Source organism: Protomyctophum bolini, assembly GCF_963924005.1.
Source record: "Protomyctophum bolini genome assembly, chromosome: 9".
In the NCBI taxonomy this organism is placed as follows: Eukaryota; Metazoa; Chordata; class Actinopteri; order Myctophiformes; family Myctophidae; genus Protomyctophum; species Protomyctophum bolini.
This window is the reverse complement of record NC_137870.1, coordinates 15,018,046-15,038,950: the sequence shown is the minus strand read 5'-3', so window position 1 is coordinate 15,038,950 and position 20,905 is coordinate 15,018,046. Positions and strand designations below refer to the sequence as shown.

The 20,905-nt window shown below is 43.5% G+C and overlaps 2 protein-coding genes across 2 annotated transcripts in view; one reads left to right on the top strand and one right to left on the bottom strand.

Annotated features, from left to right (window-relative positions):
• The window catches only part of plekhg2 (pleckstrin homology domain containing, family G (with RhoGef domain) member 2), an 84,701-nt gene extending 72,187 nt beyond the window's left edge, over positions 1 to 12,514 (bottom strand). The window contains exon 1 of the mRNA XM_080772838.1: positions 12,299 to 12,514. The gene's annotated coding sequence lies outside the window, so the exon portion shown is untranslated. The remainder of the gene's footprint in view (positions 1 to 12,298) is intronic.
• LOC308321715 (lissencephaly-1 homolog A-like) overlaps positions 5,831 to 20,905 on the top strand; it is a 274,413-nt gene continuing 259,338 nt past the window's right edge. The window contains exon 1 of the mRNA XM_080772780.1: positions 5,831 to 5,856. The gene's annotated coding sequence lies outside the window, so the exon portion shown is untranslated. The remainder of the gene's footprint in view (positions 5,857 to 20,905) is intronic.

The window sequence follows — 20,905 nt, the reverse complement described above, 5'->3', positions numbered from 1 at the left end:
CTGGACTAATATTTGGCTTGACCTTAATGGTTATGTGGTTGTTTTTTGTTCTGTATTTGCTTAAGTCAAGAAATGAAGTTGTTGTTACTATTCTTGCCTTTGTACTTGTATGTTCAGTATTTTGCCTTGTCTTCCTGTTCTGTTTGGTTTTCTGTTACTTTTGTGTATCTTATTTTGTAGTATGGTCCCTAGTGTTTCCTGTCTGCCTAGTTACTGTTCCCTACCTTGTCTCACCTACCTTGTGACGTGTCAGTGTTTTCACCTGTGTCCTCTTAGTCCTGTTAGCCTATCCTGTGTTTGATTGTATTTTGAGTTCACCTGTGTCTAGTTAGTCTTTGTCTATTTATATACCCCAGTTTGTTCAGTTCCTTGTAGATCATCATTTCATGTCAGAGTGTATACTGTGGCCTTATTTTGCCTGCCCCATTTTATGGGAATTTTAAGTTATAGTTTAATAAACATCCTGAACTGTGAATCCTGCCTTTTGGTCGTACTGCTTTTGGGTCCTCTGAACGCACCCTGATACATACAACAATATCATTGTTTTTTTCATTGGCACGTTTGACTGTCAATGTTTCAGTCTCGAGGAAGAAACTTTAAATACAAAGGGAAGACATCCTTGCACACCAAGGGGTCTAATAGTAGTACTGTCACCTCATAAACACATGCAAAAAAAATACAAGAATCAAGGCATTATCCATATTTAAAAATGTCATTTGAATTGCATGCTATTGAGACAATGCTGAGTTCATTGTTACCTGCATGTATCCTATAGTTTAAATGTATATCTGATAGTATATTGTTTACGTATGCTAGGTCCTTGTTTTACCTGTGATCCTAGTGTCCTGAGGTACTACACTGTCTGCATTCCATGATGCATGTGTTTACCTTGCTTATTGTAAGTCGCTCTGGATAAGAGTAATTTTTAAGTATAAATACAGGCAATATGTCTCTCTCGGTGGTCCTCAGACGAGCCCTCCACCGTCGCTTCCAGTAATCCAGGTATATCCACGTATGTTAATGTGGGATGTCCTCTTGATCGATGCCCACGTGTTGATTCCCACAGCACTAATTTGTTGGCAGGCAGTTCTCGATGTCTTTGGCAGTGTGTCCTGCTAGTCTCATTCTCCTGGCTGCTATTTTCTGGCTCACCCTTGGTATTCTTTCATACAGGGTCTTGTTGGTAATATGTGTAGTCTTACTGATGTTAAGTAGGCTACTGCACGCAACATTCTGGTGTATAGCACCCGTCTATAGAGACTCCTGCAGGGTTGGCTTCAGGGTCCAGTATTCACTGAAGAACAGTCTCTACTGTTGCATAGAAGAAGCTGCGTTTGATATCTCACTGACACATTGCCCTCCATAATGGATCAATTCCGTATGGTGACTGTTCCCACGACAGATGGTGCATTACGTAATGCTTGTATGAGAAGTGGCAAAGCACATCAGACTAATTGGATTCCTTGCCTATTCCTTGTATTGTCCTTTTTTCTTACGCCAACTCATGCCACCCTATCGACTTGACGGTTACATATTTCTGGATTGCCTTGCATTCAAAACGTCCTGAATTGGCAATTTTGCAATTTACTACTAAAATCTCTCTCTCTCTGTCTCTCTCTCACTCATTCACTCTCTCTCTCTCTCTCTCTGTCTCTCCCCTCCCTCCATCTATCTGCAGTAATAAGTCATGTACCACTTCATAAGGCGGACTTAATTATGGACACAGAACTCTGTCTCCATGTGAAATTCATTCAACCAACACACGCACACATGCACGCACGCACACACACACACACACACACACACACACACACATACACACACACACACACACACACACACACAAACACACACACACATTATAAAACCCTTCCTAATCATTCCATATCCCATCTTGTCCGCCATCATTCTTCATGTCCCTGCACTTTTTTGATGCCTCATTAAATCTCCCACTCCCTCTCTCTCTCTCTCTCTCTCTCTCTCTCTCTCTCTCTCTCTCTCTCTCTCTGTCACTGTGTTAAATGTATCATTAGTGTTGTTCTGTATGGCTCCACATCATGTTTGCTGCCACATTCCAGCACTTCCACAAACCACAGCTCTGTGGTCCCATTAACTCCCCCATTACGCCTGACACACACACACACACACACACTCACACGCACGCACGCACGCACGCACGTCGCACGCGCACACACACACACACACACACACACACACACACACACACACACACACACACACACACACACACACACACACACACACACACACACACAGTGGGGGCTGTTGACTGTAAATTCGTTGGTCAGAATGCTCACTTCTAAAACGTTTCCCGTCTATAAACGACTGCCTGAATCAGGGGCACACGTACCGGTCATGTGTAACTCCAGGGGGTTAAAACATAATAACAATAATAAGGTTACATTTATAGGGCCATACAGAAAATCACACATTAAAATAGCAAGAGAAAAAAATGACACAAAAGAGGATGATAATTAAAAGGTAGTATAACATAGAAAAGCAGGAGAAAAAGGGAGATTACATAAGGAGAGAGAGGGTCAGGGTGATTTTGGAAGGCTTCTCTGAATTTAAAGGATAAGTATCAGCTTGTTGAATTGACTCTGGTCTAGGGCATTCCAGAGCTCAGGAACTCAGGCAGTGGAGTCTCAAATACCCTTGGTTACAAGGTGAGTTCAAAAATATTCTTGGTGAAGAGATTCGGTGAGAACAGAAGAAAATTAGCAGGCAAAGTCAGTTGTTACTCAAGTTCAATGTTTTTCAGGTGCCTCTTAGCTGAGAGAGATGAAGCAGGGACCACCACTACATAATTGTATACAATTGTGTTGCAAATTATTTTAAACACACATTTTTCAATTATAAAACATTACAAAATTGTGTTTCAGATTAAAACTTTTCATGGATTTAATAGAAAAAATAATAGACTATTATCGGTGTTGTGTACATTTATATTGTTTGTTTATTTTGTTTTATACATTTGTCTTTTCTGTTAATATGCTGGATTTTTAACCCATTTTGGGCGGGAGCCCCTTTTGGTGTTAGCATTATGTCATGCTTTAGCTATTGAAAAATAGCAGATCTACAAGCTTGTAGCTTGGAACCCCCATGGATAGTTTGGAATGGACCCTTATAGATCTGTAACTCTGAGAGTGTACAAATGGAACCACATTTGTACACTCTCAGAGTTACAGACTCTTAAAGGTCATATGATTCGTTTTTTAATTTTAATTTGAATAAAATCAATGAATTAGTTGATTTCCGTACTGTGAGAAATTTGTTTCAGAATCAAAATCCCCCCAATATGACCCAGAATGGTCCATTTGGTCCCTGTATAGCCAACTAAAACAACATAATGTGCTGCTTATGTTTCTGTTCACGAAACAAATGAGGCCAGATGAGTGTTTTCTCCAAGTGAAGCAACGTGCATGATTGTGTTCACACGACCACGCACTAATAACACTATGATAAAGCATTGTTACCACACACACGCAAACGCACACACACACACACACACTGATGAAGCAAGGGGGAGAGGAGACAGAGCGTGTAAGGAAAGGGATGGAGTGAGGACACAATGAGAAGGTAAGATTCTGAGAGAGAGAGAGAGAGAGAGAGAGAGAGAGAGGGAGGGGGGGGGGGGGGCATAGACGTCGTGGTCCAGCTCTTTGCGGTTAACCAAGTCTGAGGTTAGTGAGAGGTTATACTGACTATGGCATTCCCCAGACCTCATAAACACACACACGCACGCACGCACGCACGCACGCACGCACGCACGCACGCACACAGTGTCAAATGTTATATTTCTTTCAGCAGTGATCTAAATCTTGATGGAAAAACAAGATTCCTGCGTGCGTGTGTGTGTGTGTGTGTGTGTGTGTGTGTGTGTGTGTGTGTGTGTGTGTGTGTGTGTGTGTGTGTGTGTGTGTGTGCGTGTATGCGTGCACGGGTGCGTTTCTTTTGACTGACTGACTAGTGTCATTGTGTGCGATCCATGATGTTATGGACTGAACAATGGAATGATGTTTGGCTGAGCTCCACATGTCCATATGTCGTGTGATAACAGTGAGACAAAAACAGCTGTTAATGTCATAAATACACAGACGCTGCATTGACCACTGGGGTTGCACGTCAACACCCACCCCCATATTAAAGGAGTCCTTCACCCAAAATGTGACTATATCAAGTACACACTTGATAGCGCAGGAGAGAGGGAGAGAGAGACAGAATATAGAATTGGTACCGGAATATATTATTTTCCTCCTTTTTTTGGGGGGGGGGTTGACCCGCCGCACCCGCACCATGATAAATGCACTCAAACCCTTGACCCGTCCCGCCGCCACGCAGGTCAACCTGCGGAACCTCCGGGCACCGGGCCGGACCGCACACCAATACGGTAGTGTGTACCATTCATTCATTTTAGCAGTCTTTTTGTTGACACATCTGGTCTGTCTCTTCACAGTCCCTGGCAGAGCTGTGTTTTCCTTGTCTTTGTCTTGTCAGTGTCTGTGCTCTGTGTGGGAGTGTGTGTGGGCATATATGGCTTGGCTTGGCTCCAGTTACCACTTGGCTCACCTGTTCCCTGCTGTCCCCTCATTCTCTCCAGTCAACGCACCTGACAGCCATCAGCTTATCACCTCCAGTCTATAAGCCCTTGTCTTCTATCGCTGCATCGCCATCGTTGAACAACCACAGTGGTAGTGATAGGAGAAGGATATCAAATGGAACACAACCACCCTAAAGACTAATCATTGTGTATATTCCTGCACTATACCTGCATTGAGTGACCTTGGTACATAGAATTTGATCTATTGAAGATTCTGACCTTCAACTGTACATCATTTTTGTTTTGATTGTATTGCTGTATTGTTGTATTGTCCTTTCTGCTTTGGCAATGTAAACGTAAGTTTTCTCATGCCAATGAAGACCTTTGAATTGAATTGAATTGAATTGAATAGTAGATGCTTCTAGCCAGTGAACTGGCTGATTGTTCCCTGTGAACTTCAGTATTCTTAGTGTTTTAGTTTTTGCGTGTTGGATTTAGTCTGTACTCATTGTACTCCTCCTCACCTGCCTGCTGCATGCCTGGCCACTGACTGCTTGTTACTCTGCTCTGCCTGCCTACACCACCTCACCCTCCTCATTCCAAGTTTGTGTGAATAAACACCCTTGATCTTTAAGAGCTTTGTCTGTGTGTATGCATTTGGGTCCACCAGTTCTTGTCTATACTCTAGAACTGCAATTCCCAGAATTCCTCAAACAAAACCACAGAAGTACAGTAGGCTATATAGCGGTCCAAAAGACCAAAAACATATGCTGAAGAGTCCTAACGGCATGGGTATTTTGGAAAAGCAGCAAGCATTGTCAGAAACAGTATGCGTTGACTTTAAAATACATAAAGTGTGAGTGGTGGCGCATATAGGCTAGCCTAGAGAGTGAGACTGTGTATCTTATGTTAATCCACTTGTTTAAAATATTATGTATCTGTCTCCCTAAATAATATCGGCTAGTGTCATCTGTGTGTGTGTGTGTGTGTGTGTGTGTGTGTGTGTGTGTGTGTGTGTGTGTGTGTGTGTGTGTGTGTGTGTGTGTGTGTGTGTGTGTGTGTGTGTGTGTGTGTGTGTGTGTGTGTGTGTGTGTGTGTTATTGTCCCTGGCTTCCCGCCATTCTAATGTGTTCGCATTTGGAGGCCAGTGGGTCAGTGCAGTGTGTGTGGTCTCTCACTGTCTGTATACCACACCATGCACGTGCGTGCGCACGCCCACACACACACACACACACACACACACACACACACACACACACACACACACACACACACACACACACACACACACAGCAGTACCCCGCTGTGCAGCTGTGGCGTGTATTGTACATTGTGACATGGTGTTGCATTGTGTGTATAGCTGCCTGCTGTGCGGTGGTTACAGTTTGTGTTATTGTTCTTGTGGCACACGCACGCACGCACGCAAGCACGCACGCACACACACACACACACACACACACACACACACACACACACACACACACACACACACACACACACGCACGCACACACACACACACACGCACACACACACTCATATTCTATGGACAAAAACACACACATTGTTAATGGTCTGGCAAGTGCCCTGGGATGGATCAGGTAGGGAATTGACATTTTCATTTCCAGGACCCTCAGTTTGATATTTTAAGTATGACTTACGCCAGTGGTTCTCAACTTTTTCCAGACGGTGACACCACCAAATAATCACAATTGAACTGGGGTTAAGCTCACAACGCCTCGCAACGCAAGGCGTTGTGAGCTTGTAGATTGGCTATTTTCACTATTTTTGCCTCTTTCTTATATTATTTGACAATTTGGCCAATGTTTCAGTTTCACCTGATTTTACAGTATAGTTTGTTGAATACTTTGATGCAGTATTGGTCTTTTTCTTTTCTTTCTTATATTGGCCCCCGCATAACTCTGAGAGTGTACACATTTGGGCTGGGTGATAACGTACATCTCCTATTTGCAAACATTTTGGAAAAACCTTGAAAGTGTGAGAACTACCGATTTAGAAGGCATTAGTCGCTTATAATAAGCAGAACTAGCAACACTGCAAACTGCGCTGCAGGCTTCTTTTTGCAATTTGCATGGGGAAAAATAATGTTTTGTCAGGGTTTTGTGCTGATGCAGAGAATAGCCTCTGTTGTGTCGTACGATAAGGACATGACGCCTCCAGGGGGATTGGCGGAGAGACACTCACTCGCTGAAGTCTCCCATACTGCCATAAATATGTCATCACTGCCGCACACTATAAAAGTTTGATGGGACTTCGCTGCGTCCGCCGCTGCACGCATATAGTGCATACATGCTTGTGTGCGTGCGTGTGTGTGTGTGTGTATGTGTGACATGGAATTCCCCCTTCCAGCATAATGTCTCTCTAATAATAGATGCTCGGTCTGCTATTAGGCAGGTAGATTGGCGTGCGTGTCAGTCTCTCTCTCTCTGTCTCTCTGTGTGTGAAATGAAAACAGTCCAAACTGAGACATGTATGTGTACAATTAAAACACAGGCCTACTAGAGTAAACGCATGTCTCTGTCTGTCTGTCTGTCTGTCTGTCTAGTGCCAAAATTCTAGTTCATCCTCAATGTAGCACTCTGAGGTCGGAAATGCTGCGGTGTCTCTTACACACGCACGCACGCACGCAAGCACGCATGCAGGGAGAGAGAGAGATCAATGCAACACTGCTGTCTTTGTCTGTCTAACCTCAGCTCCTAACCTCTGATTATGTTAACGAGCTCACTAATTACTCCTCTAACGATGTACCCCCAGTCGCCATGGAAACCGCCATGCAGACCATAATATCCATAATTGTACCCGGGCTTAAATATTAGGGCATGGTTTGAGATGTTTCAAATAGTTTGGGCGTGCTTGTTTTGTCTTCCGCAGCGCCGGACCAAACTGCACAGTGCAGCACGATCCATCCGGGGTGTTAGTTTCACTCGGACGGTGTAAAAATGCAGCGGTGAAATGTTAACTTAGTGCATCCGATCCTCGAGTCACATCCTTATTTCCCTTAGTCATGTCTATCTCTGAGAGTGTATAAATGTAACCCAAATGGACCCACTAGGGTCCAGTTGGGTGACATTTGTACACTCGCAAAATTACAAATTAACAAATTTATCGCCAAAATCGCCTTCTGACGCCTGTTTTCCAAAGGTCCCAGGCGCCAAAATCACCTTTGGACGACTATATTAATATCAATTGATTACGATGAATAATTGTGTCCTGTATACGCTCATAACACTCTGGTAGCGGTCCGTTGAAAACTTTTGATTTCTCTAAATTATATGATCCTATAGCTTGCAAAAAGTATTTTTTGGGTGGATTAAATGACATTCACGGGACATTCACGATTTTTACTTCCTGACACTCTGAGCCACCACCAGATGGGGCTGTTTGCGGTCAAAGAGTTAAGGAATGACCAAGTTATGTCCATTTTGTCCTTATTTCCAGGAGTCATGTCAAAACTGTGAGATTGTACAAATACAATCAAAGTGTGAGGTTTACATTTTGTGAATGTTGTTGACCGCAGCACAAAAATGTAGGAATTTGGAACGCAATCACACACACACAACCTTCTCACTTTCAACACAGAGGATGTGAAAATGGTAAACAAGGACATGAGAGGAAAATCGATTTGATTGTCACCACATTGGTTTACACATGTAAAGAAATGCCATTTTGCGAGACGAGGTCATCAGAATGGCTGAAAGAAAATTCTGAAATGAAGCAATTAACTGAGAGAGAGAGAGAGAGAGAGAGAGAGAGAGAGAGAGAGAGAGAGAGAGAGAGAGAGAGTCGGGTCATTGAGGGGAAAAAGGAGAGAGCTGTTTCCAGTTAGGAGGATTGGGAAGGGGGGGGGGAGGGGGAGGGAAACAGAGTTCAGTCTTTTCCAAACAAACAAGAGTCCATGTTGAAACCCCGTTCCATGTTTATTGTTCTCGTGGATATACTGCCTTAAATCTATATCACACGCTAATGCAGCGCTTCTCAACCTGCATCCCATGGCTGCGGCTCACGGTCCACCGGCCGGTATACTGCTGCAGGTGGGCCCCCAAAATGATCAAAGATTTGATATATATGGCCGATTCTAAAATCAGTACTTCTCACACTTTCTTCAAGACTTTTCAAAACAAAAAATAGAGGATGTACAAGCTCGCAGCTCGGCACCGAGTGAGCTCGTGGATCTGACATAGAAAAATATATTATGAATTAAGCTTAACTGATGTCCCCATAAAAGAGTCAAAGCTAAAGTCATACTATTTCGCTCCTTGGCTGCGGCTCACCGCTCCAAGAGATGGGTCAAATGGGGAGAACAGATTTTACTGCAGTAAATGCCTCCCTGCTTGGCACTCAGCATCAATGGAAGCCCTTTTCGTAATTTTGGAAAATGTATTTATTTATTTGTTTGTTTATATATTTATTTATTTGTCAAAAATGGGCCCCAACCCACTGTTTGGGAAACTTAGTGCACTAAATGAATTAGCTGACGTTGCCATTATTGCCATTATTGTTCTCATATAACGCTATAGTTAGTTCAAGGAATAAGGGAAAGGAGTTTTTGGAAGGAGGGGAGAGGTTAAAAACTAAAAAGAGAAAGGGCTAGAAGGAGAATACAACAAACTACAACAAACAATTTGCCTCTGAGATGTAGTGGAGTACAAGTAAAAGTGATGACAATTGGAACCTCCAAAATTGTAATTAATGCAGTAGGCTACTTGAGTAAATGTATACTTAGTTACTTTACACCTCTGGTATAAGGAATTAGGGAGGAGGGGAGTGTGTCTTCCTGCCACTGTCTAGACTTCCACATCCATTCTTCTGTCCTCTATCCAAACAAACACACACACACACACACACACACAATGGACCTGGCACTGCCCTGCACGCTGGCACTACTGAGCCATGTCCTGATTTCCTGAGTCATGGCCTTATAGCCCTGAGTCAACTCTCAAGTTACATTTTGAACAATCAATAGATACTGTACCCATTCCTTCCAAACAGGATTTTCTATTATAGTTTCTAGTAGCTTGGAAACCTCATTGATGATGTCACTGGTAGGCAGGTTGCTGAACTGTCCACAGCCCACCAATGAGACACTATGGTGAGGATGCACAATATGCATTAGTGGGGGCAATTCTTTATCCGAAGATATTACACACACACACAGACACACACACACACACACACACACACACATCAAAAATAGCACAAGCTCGATGTTTTTTTTACATTTGCTATAGTTAAAATAAAAATAACGGGTTAAAGGTCTTTGCATGTGTATTGTGTTAGTAGCATGTGCGTGCGCATGCGTGCGTTCACATGTGTGTATACAGACTGTACTGTGTGTGTGTGTGTGTGTGTGTGTGTGTGTGTGTGTGTGTGTGTGTGTGTGTGTGTGTGTGTGTGTGTGTGTGTGTGTGCGTGCGTGCGTGCGTGTGTGTGTGTACTGTGGACTGTCCTTAGCTGTTACTGAGAATGTCTGTACGTTAGTCTTTGTAATTAAATAACGTACTTTAACAACAACGTCCTTGTTGATAAGTTGATGTGAACGAGATAGACAGAGAGACAGATATAGATAGAGAGAGAGAGAGAGAGAGAGAGAGAGAGAGAGAGAGAGAGAGAGAGAGAGAGAGAGAGAGAGAGAGAGAGAGAGAGAGAGAGGGGAACACAGAACATTTATATAACATCCTGTCATCATTTAAGACACAGGAAGTCCAATGACCTACTGAAGATGTTCCATCCCCATACATGCTCTTTAGATCAATGGAGATAGGAACCATAATGTTTTGGACAAAGCCCCGACATCTGAAAATTGTTACATGCCCACAAGTGCATGCAGCCATGCAGGGCACCTTGCTGGCACCTTGATTGAAATTGGCTATATTTGTTCCAAAATGTTATAGAAATAGGCCTGATAGGGTCAAAGTGGTTCAAAGTACAGTAGTTTGGGTGGGGACCCCCTGTAACTCCCTCAAGGCCCACTTTTTAAAATGAGAACCACTGATTGTTATAGCTTCAGATGTATTGGAGTGTGTGTGTGTGTGTGTGTGTGTGTGTGTGTGTGTGTGTGTGTGTGTGTGTGTGTGTGTGTGTGTGTGTGTGTGTGTGTGTGTGTGTGTGTGTGTGTGTGTGTGTGTCATTGTCATTTATGTTATTGCAGGCACATAAATATTCTGATTACTAAGCTAATATTGATCAATCAAACAATCAATGGTGCGCCATTGATAGGGCCCCAGTATTTTTTTTATCTTTATATTTTCTTAGATTCCGAGACAGAGCAAGAGGCACAATGACTGGACTGACTGACTGACTGACTGACTGACTGACTGACTGACTGACTGGACAGACAGACAGACAGACAGACAGACAGACAGACAGACAGACAGACAGACAGACAGACAGACAGACAGACAGACAGACAGAGCTCGGACAGAGTTTTATGGTTCCCTCCTTCAGCTATAGCTGGACATTCCTCCTCTTAACGGTTTGTTTGTTGAGAGAGTGCAAGAGGAATGAGAGAGAGAGAGAGAGAGAGAGAGAGAGAGAGAGAGAGAGAGAGAGAGAGAGAGAGAGAGAGAGAGAGAGAGAGAGAGACTGGGGGGAGATCAATCAATTTCAATAATATCCAATGTTTGTAATACGCAAGTGACGCCACACAAGCAGTGCTTTTCAATCTTCAAGGAAGGACCCCCATAACTCTTGTGAGTGTGTAGGCCTATAGCCATAAAGCACATGGACCCGAAAGGGTCAATGCTTCTGTACACTCTCAGAGTTGCAGACCAAACTTTGAGAATCACTTCACCAGACAATAACTTTATATTCATATCGACAAATTCGACAGCATGCCTATAAAACAGCCATAAAATATCAGCTGGATCAGATATAGCTAGGAGGCTCATATCTTCAACGAAAATGTTAATAATTGTGGATCTGATCACCGGTCAACAGGACTATTATGACAAAGGGGCAAAGAAACCATTTCTGTTATCATAAAACAACCAGTGGTGGAAAAAGTACTCACTTTTGTTTTACTTCAGTAAAAGTATCAATACTGCAATAGGAAATATTCAGTGCAAGTAAAAGTTCAAAAAGTAGGTATTGGCATTGAAATGTTACTTAAAGTATCAAAAGTAAAGTATAGGCTATAGCCTACTCTTTATGCACAGGAAAGTAGGCCTACAGTTCTATACGACTGCTGTTAAAACCCGAGAAAGCCTATATGGCTTGAACAGTGAAAGAAAGAAAGAAAGAAAGAACCAAGAAAGAAAGAAAGAAAGAAAGAAAGAAAGAAAGAAAGAAAGAAAGAAAGAAAGAAGTCGGGGTCTGCGGTCTCATAATGTTGAGGTGAGGGGAATGTTTGAGGAGACCCTGAATAGAATAGGCTGCACAGAGAGGCTAATCTAGATTGCGATCTAGATTTATTTGCGCTGTTTGCGCGCAACACTACCGTACGGCGGAATATTTGCAGCTGCTTGTGCGAGCGAATTAAGAAACGAATCAATGCAGTTATGCACATACACAAACACGCACGCGCGCGCGTGTGTTGTCGTACGTGCATTCGTTCTTCACACGGGCACGACACGGCACCATACTCTAAGCACGGCACGCACAAAATCAACCACGACAACTTTCACGTCTGTCAGTGACCAGTTTGAGCAAATGAAAGCGATCATCACTACAAAAACACAATGTATGACCGCATCATGAATCAATATTTAAATGGACCAAACCTTGATGGGTGTTGCAGAGATGGGACGTCCCGCATGGGAATAGATAGGTCCTAAATTCCCGCCGTTACTCTCCCCGTGTTCCCATGTCTTCTTTCTGCAGCGGTAGAGCCTCTATTCCGATGTCTTCTCGAAGTTCTCGCCCCGGGTCCAAGTTTTTGCTCAAACGACTTCGGTACCCTCTCTCTCTCTCTCTCTCTCTCTCTCTCTCTCTCTCCCTCTCTCTCTCTCTCTCTCTCTCCTTCTTTCTCGTCTCTGAGTCTGAGCGATAAACCGGGGCGTTTCTCTGACTACGATCAAGTCCCCCCCCGGCCCCCCCTCTCCAAAAGCCGAAATATAATGTCTTCGGGTTCACCGGTCGATCGCCTCCGTGTTGGTTGGTTGTGCACACAGCATAAAATCCCTCCCAATAAAGTCCCACTTCGGTTCTATAAGTCAGATCAGATCACTCTGAACAAAGAGTTATACATACATTGGTCTACTCTACTGCACGAAGTAGCCTATAGGCTAAAGCAGAGATTGATCATTGCATTGCAGGGACACACAATCGAGGTCTGCAAACATGCAAGTCCACCTAGAAGAGAGAGAGAGAGAGAGAGAGAGAGAGAGCAGCAGCTGGGCGTTAAAGCTTCATGTGAGAAAAAAGAAAGAAAAAAACAGCCAAACAGCAAAAAATAAAAACACCCTATATTCTCCTCGCCAAATAAAGTTAAAATCCCTTTTTATTCCTGTTTCGGGAAATGTTTTTTTGCGGAGCTGGCAGAGCAGCTGGAGATTCCACACCTCTAACCAGAAGATATTCTTCTAGTTCTGTCCATCCTCCAACTTAGAGTTTCTCATCCTTCTCCTTTCTGCAGCTAAACATAAGTTCAAACTTCACAGTCAGAGCCAAGTGGACAGAGATGACAAACTAACTTATCCGTTCATTATCTCAGACTCTCTCTCTCTCTCTCTCTCTCTCTCTCTCTCTCTCTTGTCGAACTCGGAACTGGAGGACTGGGCGACGGGAGTGCGCCTCATTGAAGGAGCTGTTTGCTATTGGCGAGCGCGCATCTCAGAGAGGAACAGATGTGCGCGCGAGTATGGATCCCCCATATGGCCGGGGGACGTGGAACTAAGGAACCGGAACACAACTTGTCACTGGATGTTTTGTTTCTCTTTAATATAGCCCCACGCACGCACGCACGCACACACACACACACACACACACACACACACACACACACACACACACACACACACACCGTTTAACGTCCATCTTTCTGTCACCCCCCTGTCACTCGCCCCCCCCCCGCCTCTCTCTCTCTCTCTCTCTCTCTCTCTCTCTCTCTCTCTCTGTCTCTCAGTGAGTGGGGTGTGTGTCATCCACTGCAGGCTACAGACAGTGTCTGTGAATGGCGGGTGTCGGGTCATTAGTCATATGGCTACCTTATAAGCACTTAAACCATATGCGTCCCCCTGCATGCATGGGCTATACAGTTTTCACTCTACACCAGTGGTTCTCAAACTTTTTCATGACCCTTAAACTGATATGTAGGTTATTGACCCCCCATCTTAACATTTGTTTTGTGCCAGGTGTGGTGTACAGTGAGGTCCTATATGAGATTGTATATCTGCTATTTTTGAATAGCCAAAGTATAGTATTATTGCGACCACAGGTCGCAGTTAACTATTTTGCCTCACTTTGAGAACCACTATTTTTAGCATTAAGCCTTGCCCTTGCCGAGCCATAAGGCCCATAGTGGCAGGAGCCACAAGGCCCATAGTGGCAGGAGCCATAAGGCCCATAGTGGCAGGAGCCACAAGGCCCATAGTGGCAGGAGCCATAAGGCCCATAGTGGCAGGAGCCATAAGGCCCATAGTGGCATTTTTCCACCGATTTTTCAAAAATAGCAGACCACCAGAACCACTGACATAGAAACATAGCTTTTTCAGAAAACTGTCAGGATGTAGAAGACATTTTTAGAATCTGATCTCAGGTCAAAATGGGTTAAACATATACAGTACGAGTGCTTGTTCCGCCTCTCGGACAGAGAGGACAAGTCTGCGTTCCCATAGAGTGTACAATGATGGGTACCATAGTGACCCACCTTAGGGCATTTGACATTTGGTGAACCGTATCGAGGTGCTTTAAAGTGCAGCAATCCTGTAAATAATGTCTCCATAGTTCAGAACAGAGAGAAATGTGGCTTCAACCTTTTTACAGGATGCCAGAAAACATGCTTTGTCTCAGTTTGGTGACTAGATTTTCAATGTGGAATTTAAATGACAATGTATCATCCAGCCAGATGCCAAGGTACTTGTATTCTGAGACTCTTTCAATTGTAGAGCCATTGGAGGATATTAAGATGGATGACTGGAGGATGGATAGGTGGGTGGGGATGGATGGATGGATGGGTGGGTGGGTGGGTGGGTCAGTATAGGTAATTTGCTGTATGGAGGTACACTGTTCTATGAGACAAGTTGAAGTGTGTTTTGTGTGTCATTTTGTGAAACACCATTATATATCATTATAATCAAGTGAGGTATCCGAGTGATGCTATTAATTTGCTTGTTAATATCACTGCAGAGCATCTTTAGTCTAATTCAATCTTGTCTGTTTTTATGGTCTGACCTGACCTTAAAGACAAGGCTGGGAAGTTAAACAGCATGGACAATTACAGGCCTATTGCCTTTTCCAGTATCCTGTCAAAGCCGCTGGACAGAGTAGTTTTAACAAGGATGGAAATATGTTTTAACTATAGATAAAGTGCCCCTCGGGGCACAGGTCTCCAGGGCAGGTCAGGTTGTGGCCTCCTGGTGGCACTAATAGGCCAATGTGAAAAGGTTGCCATTTATTTTTACGCCTTGGATGGCAATTGAATGATTTGAGGCATTTTGTTCCAAATATGTGTTTTGCTAAAATCCACCTAGGAAATAGTCCTTTGGCACCTAGTAGAAAAGTCTGTGAAATATTTCACGTAAATTGCACGCTGCGTTCATGATTTGAGGCTTTTTGTTCAAAACCAGCCAATCCTGCAACTTTGAAAGCCAATGTTAGCCAATTAGGATGGAATATGAAATATCGGACGGATCCGGCTTGAACACATGCCTATAGAAATAGTGTGTAACGATTTGCGGGATTTTTGGACAGAATCTGGAGGAGTAATATCAATACATGTGTTTTTCAAAAGTCGGCCTCCTGGTGGCGCTATAACAGGCCGCTCTGGGAGATTTGGGGCAGAGGTTAATCTTTGGCATCCAGGGATTGTGTGTGAAAATTTGGCATCGACCAAGTTAACGGTGCCGGAGATGAGCTGTAGGCCTACACACTACACAGACGGACGGACGGATGGTGGAGACAACTAGGCTACTGATAATCAGTTTGTTTTGAAGAGAAAGCACAGTACAGGTTTATGCATCTATGCTTTAAAGGTTACTCGTTAAATATGAAAGTCAAAATCCCTCTGTATTTTGTAGTTTGCAGGTTTTCCCCATTTCCCCCAGGGTATACTGTAGATACCCTCACAAAAAACATGCAGTAATCCTGGTCTCTATACTGCTTTCTCCTCATGGTCAGCCTCGGTTCGGGGCTCTTCCCAGGTTGGCAGAAGGAGAGTAGCTCCCAGGATTACAGTTTAGGCAATAGACCATATTCACATGGCGGCCAAATGCCACCCCTGCTTTATCAATACAATGTGCCAACATGGCCGCTGTGTAAATATGAAGACATATGTTTTAACCACTTTCAACCCAGCATCGATATATTTGGCCAAATGATTTATTGTAGGCTACTTCTTTATGAATCCCCCCTACCCTCCACCTCCCAAAAAAGAGAAAAGAAAAGACGTTGACTCAAGGTATAGTAGGCTATGCCTTGAGCACAAAAAGTGGTGCGCACGCAAGCACACACACACACACACACACACACACACACACACACACACACACACACACACACACACACACACACACACACACACACACACACACAGTGCCAGTGCTAATGACTACCAACAGACGGTAAACACAGCAGGTTGCCATGGGAACCACACAGGAGTTTCACCTTATTAAAGAGCAGCATGGAGGTCAGGTGTTTCCCGACACACTAATAAACTATACTGAGTCAAACACCACTCATGTTCACACTGTATAGTGCAGACACTACAGCTTTCCAGGGGTCGAAAGTAACTAAGTAGCATTTAGTAGGGATTCGGGTCGGGCCGGACTTTGCCCATTTCTGGGCAAAAATAAATAATCAAAAACAACTAAAAGCACCAGACTGGTGAAAGCCAACAATTTGCCTTATATAGAGCTTACAAGAGTCCAGACCAGCTATTCCAGTGCTGCCAGGCCATCCAACAGGTCACCACCCTTAGATTAGCCTGGCTCATTCCTTTGAAATATGGGATAAATATTTGTCTGATATTTAGTGAGTGGAGGAAGTACACAGATCTGTGACTTAAAGTACAGTCTCAGTGCACAATGGCACAGTGAACTAAGGCTATAGCAGGATGTCACGATTACAACATTTAAGTTGCCTTCGTCTCTGTTTAGGGAAAACATTGATAACCACTTTAGGCATTTAGACACTCTTGTGTCTAGGACCTCTGGTTTTGGTATTCTATAATACCAGGACCTCTGGTACTGTTGGTATTCTATCTTAGCAGTAGCCTACACAGTTGTATTTACTTAGACGTCCTCCACTAAATATCACATCACTCACATAGTAGTTAGTGATCTGTTAGACAGATTTATGATGCAGTCTGCTCCAGTCCCATCGAGTCTAATAGCGCAGTATAAATTAAAGGGCATGTTTGATGGACTTACGACCACACATTCATCTAAAAACCCATTTGGCCCATTTGGGTGATCTGTAGACCATGCATCAATCCATTGTCTACAGATCACCCCCACTAACCAGTTAGCATACATGTCTGACATTCCATCAAACCCAGTGCGTGTGTGCGCGTCTTTGCAGTGGGGCTGCAGGACCAGGGAGCAGTGGGAGCAGGGGGGGGGGGGGGGGTTTGAGCTGGGGTGGGATCACACGTGCATGTATTTAAGTCATCAGGTCGTGCGCGCCGCCTCTTGGTCACACCACCAAACACACACAACAAGCTACGCTGCTAGAACACCTCAGAATGTAACTTTCATTGACATGAACATGGAGTTAATAATAGTCGACAGTGTTTTTACCAGGCTGTGAAAAACTAAACGAAAAACAGCTTCTACAAATCTACAACAATAAGCTGATCAAACAGAAGTAGCGGCAGCCCTGCCGCCTCCATCCAGCTTATCAAACTCGGTGAGTGTTTTCAGGTGTAGCTTGAAAGCCTGGGTATCGAGGTGGGCTAGGTGTAGCTTAGCTCTGGTCCATAGCCCTAGGGCCAGGCCTACTGCTTGCAGTAAGGCTATGGACCAGAGCTACATGTGTAGCTCAGCTCAGTGGTTTTCAACTTGTTTTATATCAAGGCCCATTTATTTATTTATTGGGCATTTGAGCCACGGACCACCATTAGATGACATTTAGCCTCTCAGACCCATTTGAGCCACGGACCACCATTTGATGACATTTACTAACTAACTAAGGACGGATGGCCAAAGAGCCCTGGAACAAACTGCACATGCCACTTTATTAGCGCCTAGCTGGAAGGGGAACAAGGTTAATACTTTTATTTGTCATATCTTGTATTTTCTCAGTTTCTACGGTGAATTTTGAAATAAAGTATCATTCAAAATCATCAGTCAGTCTTCAACCTTATTTGGCCACCTGGGTCCGCTACAGAGCCATCTCTCTTCCCTTACAATCTGATGATAGTTGCACAGTTGCGACTGCAAAGCAAAATATGACACATAACGATTATAGTATCAAGAACAAAACATGGCTTGAATATTATTATTTTTTTGAGTTCAGAAGAGTGTTCCTTTTAGACTGACACATGTGTAGCTATTCTTTAATCAAATGTATGCAGGCTTTCTAGTCCTGAAAAGTTGCAATGCGAAAATGGAAGCCATCGTTCTCACGATAATGAAAATCTAAACATTTTTGTAAAAACTGTGTCCCAGCTTCTGTCTGTCCCTGTGTCCCAGGGTCTGTCTGTCCCTGTGTCCCTGGCTGTGTCCCAGGGTCTGTCTGTCTCTGTGTCCCTGACTGTGTCCGTCTGTACCTGTGTCCCTGTGTCTGTCTGACCCTATGTCCCTGGCTGTGTCCGAGCAAATTGTGACTGTTGCACAGCCTAACAGACACACACAGGCCAGGGAGGAGGACTTGTACAGTATCTCTGTCATCGACACTGCACTCACTTCCTTCCTGGACTACAATTCCCATAATGATGTACGATGATGATGAGTGCCCCTCACTTCACACAGGTGCAACCACTCCTATAGACGGCTATGTGTGTGGCTGTGCCCCTGGGTCCGTCCGAGCACGGAAATAGCGTTATAGCGTTTGTTCACCAATCACCACCAAGTGTCACTGTTGCACAGCCTAATACACAGACACACAGGCCAGGGAGGAGGTACAGTACAGTACAGTACAGTACAGTACAGTACAGTACAGTACAGTACAGTACAGTACAGTACAGTACCACTCACTTTAGACAGGTCTGATTTTTTTCTTTTCTTATACTTCTTTTGTTTATTTTTTAAAGGAGAACGATGCCTGCATGGTGCTCTTGTCTGGAACCCTCCTCAGAACAGCGGGGGGTAGAGGTACAGATTTGGTTCCCTGACTCTCCCCGGCCTGTGGACCCGGCAGACTGGTGAGTGTGTTGTTACAATGTTTTTCCCCAATATTTTTAACTTCTACTAACCACTACATGTCGGATCCAAATATTATACTTTTATTTATTTGAAAACATTAGTTTCTAGTTACTTTGCAGATTATTTTACAAAACATACATTAACCATTTAGACCTGAGGACGATTCTACAAATGCCTTCTAAATCCTGACAGTTTTCTGAAAACCTCATGTTTCCATGTCAGTCATTCTCAAACATTTTCATGTCAAGGACCCCCAAAATGTATTTCCAGTAAACCCCCCCCCACCTGCTATTTTTCAATAGCTAAAGTGTAACATAATGCTTAAAACAACAAAAGGGGTTCCGATCCTGAATGGGTTAACCACTTCAGCCCTGTATACATTTCGACCATTTCAAAAATAGCAGATCTACAAGCTCACATTTGAAAACTTGTAAAGGGACATTCTGCAGAATCCAATCGAGCATGGGACTAAATATGTATTTCTTTTTTTTACAAAATGTTATAGCGATTTCCTTTATTTTTTTATTTTTTATTTCTTTTACACTATAGTCCTACTAGACCCCATAAAATTACATCTGGCCACAAAAGATCACGGGGTCTGTTGAATGTGAATGGTGAGGTGACAAACTGGCATCCCCCCAGTATCCTCCTTCACATTAAGTTGATCCCGTCGTGATCTTCTGTGGCCAGATGTAATTTCCTGGGGTCTAGTAGGACTATACTAAATAAGATTAAAGAAATCACCATAACATTTAGCAAAAAAATATATATGTATTTTAGCCCCATGTTCGAATGCCCCGCCCCCCCCCCTGTCAAAAATAGCAAAAATCGTTAAAACGAAAGAAAGCATATGAAAATAAACCAATAAACACTCATCTTTTACTTTCTCTAATAACAACCTAAAACATGAACCTTGGTTGAAAAAAAAACTAAAGTTGTCCTTCAAGTCAGAAATGAGAGTACTTAATTCCAACGCAAATACTTTTACATAGTATTCATCATTGCTGTTAGAAAGATTGTATTTTTTGTAGCTACAGCATTGCAGTGGCAATACCTTGCACTGCGAGCTGTTGTGAGCTTGTAGATCGGCTATTTTCAAAATCATTGCCTTTCTGATGTAATTACCAATTTGGCTAATGTTTGATCATTTTTGGTATAGTTGGTTGCTTTAGACGCAGCAATGGTCTTATTAGTTTATTTGTATTTGTCATTTCAGAGATTTAAATAAATAATACATGTAGTGGAGTAAAAGCATAATATTTGCCTCTGAGATGTAGTGGATGTAGTAGCATTTAGGGCGGAGCTATGCCAGATTGTGGTCAAAGATTTGACAAACTTGACACACGCATTCCACACCCCCACAGGAAGTGCAGTGCCCGGCCTTGAGTCGGTGGCATACACCGTTGTCCAGAAACGCCACAAAAGGCTCTGGTCAGGCTCTGCCAGTGGACCTAATGAGCCCAAGTCCCTCACATGTGCAATTTCCAGTCTCTGCCTCAGCCAATTGATTGCCACGGCAACGCCACACCTGCTAATTTATTACTTAACCAGTCCACTTGTCAGTCAGTCACTTTTCAGGCACAGACAGACAGATAGATAGAGATCTCCATATACAGTATGGGCACAAAAGGGACACAGACAGATGGTTAAAACGGTTATTATTATGTTCCCAAGTTGCATCGTTCTCAAGTAGGCCGGTGGCCGACGGGCAGGTACAGGTGTAGTCATTTCTAACACTTACTTGTTTTTACACTTTTTTGTTTTATTTTAAAAGGAAAATGATGCCTGCTGCCCTTGATGTCTGGAATGCTCCTTGGGAACGTCGGGGGTAGGGTCGAGGGTCTGCCCTCCAGGACAGTGACCTTG